This window comes from Monodelphis domestica, chromosome 2 (genome assembly GCF_027887165.1).
Source record: "Monodelphis domestica isolate mMonDom1 chromosome 2, mMonDom1.pri, whole genome shotgun sequence".
In the NCBI taxonomy this organism is placed as follows: Eukaryota; Metazoa; Chordata; class Mammalia; order Didelphimorphia; family Didelphidae; genus Monodelphis; species Monodelphis domestica.
This window is the reverse complement of record NC_077228.1, coordinates 68,312,966-68,319,726: the sequence shown is the minus strand read 5'-3', so window position 1 is coordinate 68,319,726 and position 6,761 is coordinate 68,312,966. Positions and strand designations below refer to the sequence as shown.

At 34.5% G+C, this 6,761-nt stretch overlaps 1 pseudogene; it reads right to left on the bottom strand.

Annotated features, from left to right (window-relative positions):
* Window positions 1–3,597: 3,597 nt before the first annotated feature.
* On the bottom strand, window positions 3,598–4,187 carry LOC100619863 (cofilin-2-like; annotated as a pseudogene).
* Between the last annotated feature and the right edge of the window lie 2,574 nt (window positions 4,188–6,761).

The following is a 6,761-nucleotide window of genomic DNA, read 5'->3' as shown; positions in this document are numbered from 1 at the left end:
GCTTTGCCTCTGACCACTGCCTCCTCAATCTGCTCTAGCCCTTATTATGCACCTTCCAATTCTCTTATCCCCTTTCCCTTGTATCTGCCTAGAATTTGTGTATAATATTCCCTGGAGTTTTCATTTTGGGATCATTTTCAGAAGTTAATTGGTATATTATTTACAGTATTAATTTGTACTCTGGATCTAAGATGCAAGAGGAGTTTTTCTATATAACTTCTTTAAATATGATGCTGGCCTCTTTTTCTTTTGGTCATAGCTGTTTAGAAGTCCAATAATTCTTTTAAAAAAATTGTCATAGCAAAAACATCCATTTTTATAAAATTTCCCTGTTTTTCTCAGTCCTCTTACAATGAGACTTTACCCTTTGGTCAGCATACCACATCCTGTTACATTTCAATTTAATTTTAAGAATGCATTGGGTGACTGAAAGATGCATTTTGGAAATCCCCACCATTAGAGTGCATTACAAAGCTTCATACATTGAAAATATTTAGTTATAGGGTTTTTTTTTTTACTTTAAAATTATTTATTTATTTAAAACATCCTTTTCTTTCTACATTTTGAGTTCCAAATTCTCTTCCTTTTCCCCACTCCTCCCAAGTTACTGAGAAGGTAAGCAATAGGGTATAAATTATACATGTGAAATAATGTAAAACAAATCCATATACAATAGTTAAAATAAGATAAAGTGGGGAACAAAATTCTGAGCATGATTGATATATTAGTAAAATATGAATAGAATACCCTGAGTGAAAGATCAGCTCTCTTTCATAGTTTTGGGAAGAACACAACAAAGAATAGGACTTCAAAGGCAGGGAACAAGTTGTGATTGATTAAAAGAGATTGACATCATTAATGTTGAAATCAATATGATTTGATTACAGATCTGAGGCATGGAGGACCATATGATTGGTTGGAAATTGGGAATAAGAGGCTGGCAATAATCTCCTCCTTCTTTCTTGTGATTAAGAAGCATTCATTTTTTTGAATCTACCTGCAGAGTTAAAGATAGCGGACTAGACTTTTTTTTGGGTTAACAAACATGACATTCTTGACACAAGAATAGAGTAGTGATTAACAAGAGAACTAAATTTCTAAACTTAACTCCTTACAAGCCACCTTAGTTTCTAAACTAAATTCAGAGACAAAGAACCATGACTTAGCAGTACCTTACAAAAATCAATTAGTTGTAAATAGGACCAACAAAAATGATGCAAAATCAATATGATTATTCCACATATTCTTCATATTACAAAAAAAACCCCAAGGAAAGTAAAGTGAGAAAATTATATTTCAATTTCTACTCAGAGTTCTTAATTTTTCTCTCTGTTGGTGGATATCCTTTTTTCATCATGAGTACTTTGGAATTGTCTTTGATCGTTGCATTGATCAGAGTAGTCAAGTCTTTCACAGTGATCATTATGATTACAACATTGCTGTTATTCTGTAAAATGATCTTATAGTCCTTGTCATTTAACTTTGCTTCAGTTCATATAGGCCTTGCCATGTTTTTCTGAAAATATCCCTTTTGTTGTTTCTTTTGGCACAATAGTAGTTCATCACAATCATAGGCCACAACTTCTCTAGTGCATCCTTTGTTCTCATTCCTTTATTTTTTTAGACACCCCATCATAATTGGCTCACACCTATGCCCTTTAGCTTTGCAGACTCTAAGTACCATAAAAATTATAAAATTATTAAGTGTTACCTATATCATTTTCTAATATAGGAAGTAAACAGTTACACTATTGAGTCCCTTATGATTACTCTTTCATGGTTACTTTTTTATGTTCCTCTTGAGACTTGTGTTTGAATTTCTTTTCAGTTCTGATTTTTTTAATTAGGAAAGTTTGAAAATGTTCTATTCTGTTAAATAGCCATTTCCCTTCTGAAGGATTATACTTGATTTTTGAGGGGTATGCTATTCTTGGTTGTGATCCTAGCTCCTTTACCATCCAAGGTTCTGCTCCTTTTATTCCAAGTTCTGCTCCATGAATGTGGAAGCATGAAATCTCGTGTGATCCAGACTGTGGTTCCATGATGTTTGAATTGTTTCTTTTTGGTTGTTTGCAATATTTTCTCCTTACTATAGGGGCTCTAGAATTTGTCTGTAATATTCTTGGGAGTTTTCATTTTGGGATATATTTTAGGAGGTAATGAGTGTATTCTCCTAATTTCTATTTTTTCCTTCATATCTAAGATATCAGATGAGTATTCCTGTATGATTTCTTTTTATGTGTGGACTCTTTTTTGATCATGGCTTTAAGGTAGTCAATTTTTAAATGATCGATTTTTCAGGTCTTTTAAAATGAAATACTTCACATTTTCTTCTATTTTTTCATTTTTTTGATTTTGCTTTATTATTTCTTGATGCCTTATGCAATCATTAGCTTCTCTTGCTCAATTGTAATTTTTAAGAATTATTTTTTTTAGTGAGCTCTTGTACCTTATTTTCATTTGGTCAGTTCTGCTTTTTAAGAAGCTCTTTTCTGTAATGAATTTTTTTACCTTCCTCTCCATTTGACCTATTTTGATTTTAAAAAGTTCTTTTTCTTTAGTGAATTTTTGGGCCTCTTTTACTATCAGGTCAATTCTATTTTTTAAAAGTATTATTTTCTTCAGTATTTTTTTTGTTTCATCAAGCTATTAATTCTGTTTTTATAATTTCTTGAATTTGTCTTATTTATTTTCTCAGTTTTTCTCTACCATTCACTTTTTTTTGGTAATAAGCCACAAGTTTTATTGCAACATGGTCAATTTTGTGAGGGGTGGGGAGTTTGATTTCAAAAACAATCTTCCATTTAAGGCTCTTTTCATACAGAAATTGCCATTATAACTACATTATTTGAAATATCTTTAGTGCTACAAGTCTCACATGATAAACACTTAACTCCTACTCCTGTTCTGCAGTGTACATTCAATGGAAAATAAAAAGGTATTAACTACTTCATTTAGGAAGAATATGTAGATAACAGGAATGAACACTGAGATACTATAATAATTTGATGACACTTATGACAACTTAATTGGCTTTCCTTTTTGAGGGAAACAAACAAGCTTTCAATGCATAGTTACACATATACATATATATGTATACATATGTGTATGTGTATATATGCATATATATGCTGCTGTGTCAAAATATGTATGTTAAAGGCAGGTTAGGTGTACAAAGCACAAGAATGTCAGGAACTGCAATCAAGTGGAACTCTAAGTAATACTGAAATGAAGTTTAGTATCTGGCCAGTGGATCATACTTTCAAGGCATTCAATTAGCTAACCCTTTGCAGTTTCTAAGCTCTTCATACTGTATACATACTTAGTATACATACTAAGATATCCATAATATCATTTTCACCTTAGTTCTGCAAGGGATGCACATAAGGCCAATTTGTTTTGGCTAAAATGTGATGTGAAGGCATTCCTTGGGTTCTACATAAAACTAGCAGGATGAAACAGTCTAATAGCAATCACTGGTAGGTTGCTTTAATTACTGACATCTTCTTTATGTTTTCTGGGAAGATCTGGTAGGGGGCAAAAACCCAACACTATTCCAAATGATGGAGCTGCAGAAATGGAAGCTATTTCTGGATAGCACTTCATTGTCATTTTATAAAAGTCTTCCTTCAAGTGAAACTACTACATTGCCTCCCAATTTCTCTCCAAGCATTGAATGACCCTTAATATCATCTAAGCCATTTACTTGCCGCTTGTGTTTAATACCTGTAAATTTCTTTTTAATGGCATCTTTAGAACTAACATAAATCATCTTGCTTTTTAAAGGTGCACATTCAGGAGCCCAGAATATAAATACTAGGTCTTCCTTCTTAGACTCTTTTGTCTCATATGTGGCATCATACAAAGTATATCAGCAATCATTCAGAGGTAGCAACTTCACAAAAGATGTGTAGGGGTCCTCTACTGTATCAGCAATGTCACCCAACACGATCAGCTTTGCTTTCTCGACAATTATTTTTTTTTGTCATCACTTAAACAGAAGAGAACTGCTTTCTTTCTTTTTTTGATCTCTTCTTGTGTAGAAGATTTCCTTACTTTCATGTCATTAAAAACTTTGATTACTTCATCATTCACAGTTACTCCAGAAGCCATGGTTCCCAGGACCGAAAAGGCTACAGCAGAGGATCCTCACTCAGTGGCACTAGGGAGAGGAGAAGAGGAGAGAGGAGGAAAAGAGGAGGAGCAGCAGCAGCAAGAAGAGGAGGAGCAGGGGGAGCAGCTGTAGTCTCTACCATCCACTTTTATATCTTCCTGGGAATCGTTCTTGGGCTTGTTTCCAATTAGTATTTTTCTCTGAGGTTTTGCTTATATCTGTTTTTAATGTTATTGTCTTCTTCTGAGTTTGTGTCTTGGGCTTCTCTGTCACTATAATATATTTTTATGGTCAGATTTTTTTTTTTGTTGATCATTTTTTCCAACTCATTGCTTGACTGTCAACTTTATGTTGAAATTGAACTCTATTCCCTAGGGAAACTGTGTCCCACGTTTTGCATTGTTTTCAGAGCTAATTTTGGGAGTCTGAAAGTTTTTGATGTTTCTAAGATGGTCTGACCAAGGAGAAGTATGGCCAGTGTTCTGTTGGTCTGCAATCTGGTTGTTATTCCAAAAGGGGCTCTGCTCCCCTGTAACTGCAAAATCTAGCTCTCCTACTGTAGCAATTAAAATTTAGTTTCTGTGCTAGAAGTATTATATTTTATGAGGTTTATTAAAGATTAAGAATTTAAGAAAATACAAGTAAGAAAGAATGTGCCTAGTAGGGCCGAAAGGCCCATTCAATTTCACTTACATCATGAGAGATGCATCTGCTTGGAATCGGAAGTGGGAAGAGGAGAGAGCCGTAGGTGAAGACCCTTTAAATAATAATTTGTTCTCTGCCCAGGTGGGAATTCAGGTGAGGTTACAAAGCATTCTGGGAAGTGGCCAAGGACTTCTGGGGATTGAGGTCCGGGGTTCAAATCTCCATTTTTACACTCCTGGTTCTGGAAATGTAATCAATTCTCCTGCTCTCCTGCAGCCACAAGGTCTAGTATTTCTCTCTGTCTTGGAAACATGGCAAGGTGTTTTTCACACTGTGACTGACCATGAATGTTCCTATCTGCATGTGGGCAATAGAGTTGCCAATTAGTGCCTGTTAAGGGTCCCTTACAATCTCTTTCTGGCCAATTGTCTGATCCCCTTACTGTCTCTGGACTGGGAGTTCCTAAAGCTGTTGCTGCTGCCACCATTGAGGCATTCTTGGTGTACTTGCACAAGCCTCAATCTTGGTGTCACAGGTCTCTCCTGCTGACCCTCTAAGTTTTCTTAAGCTGGAAAAATGTCTCCCTCTGCCGTATTGTTGATTCTACTACTCCAAAATTTGATTTGAGATGTTATTTTACAGTGGTTTGGAGGGGAAGTTGAGAGTTTAATTGGATTGCCATTTCTAATCTGTCATCTTGGTTCTGCTGCTCTGTAATTCTTTTAAAAGTGACATTTGGTTTTTGGGGTTTTGGGGGCTGAGAATGGTGATAAAATTCTTGAAGAGAACAAATAAAGGGAAGGGAGTGTGAGGATAGGAAGCACAGGGGGGACTTTGAGAAGATAGAATGGTTGCTATTACAAAGGGCACTGAGAGTAGCAAATTTGTCAAAAGTGTCATATCTTCCTATACATTTTGTTTTAATCTTGAGGCTAAATTCATCAAGAAAAGCTATGAATTGGTTCAGTCTTTCCCAAAAGCAGTTTGGAATTTGGCCCAGAAAGTTACCAAACTATACTCACCTTTTGATTTCCTACTATAATTAATACTTCAAAGAAATCCAAGAAAGAAGAAAAACAGCTGTACTAAAATAGTGAACCAGATCTTTTGATGAATGACTAAACTGTGGCATATGAATATCATTGTGCCATAAGGAATAACTAGATACTTTTTTCTTTCTTTTTAAAAATATTTTCTTTCCCCAATTACATGTAATAACAATTTTTGACATACATTTCCCAAGATTATAAGATCCAAATTGTCTTTCTCCTTCCCTCCCAGACGATGATAAGCAATTTTACCTGGGTTATACATGTATTATCTTCCAAGACATGTTTCCATATTGTCAAATAGACAATTTTAGAGGGAACTCAGTAGGCCTAATGAACTGACGCAGAGAGAAATGAGCAGAACAAAGAAGACAATGATAAAAATATTTTTATAAGGAGAAAAATGACTTTGAAAGACTTTAAGACTTGGACTAATATAATTATATACTACGAATTTAAAAGTCTTGAGATAAGACATACATTTACCTCTCTATGAGAAAAGATAATAAAATTAAAATGCAGGAGATAAATTTTCAGAAATGGCTTATAGGTGAATTTGCTTTGCTAGATTATACAGCTAAATATCAAGAACTTTCTTTTTATTTTTTAATTCCTCAATATGGGGAAAGGGAGGGGAAGGGAGGGACAAAATAATCTAAAATTGTTCATTAATTAGAAAAAATAAAATTAAGATTTAAAAAATCAAAAAAGCATAAATCCAGACAAGAGAAAAGAATGCATGCTCAGTCACATACTCATTCTCTGGGTCTTTATCAGAGAATTCTCTCTACTAAGAGGAATGGAACCTCCTGAGAGGCACACCCATGAGGGACTGAGATGTTTATAGGTTCCAAATAGGTGACTTAAAGGAAAGAAAAGAAATGTATTAGCCTGCATAGGAAGCTCCTGATAGCAGCCTCAATATTCTAGGCACAGAATACATTTTTATAATT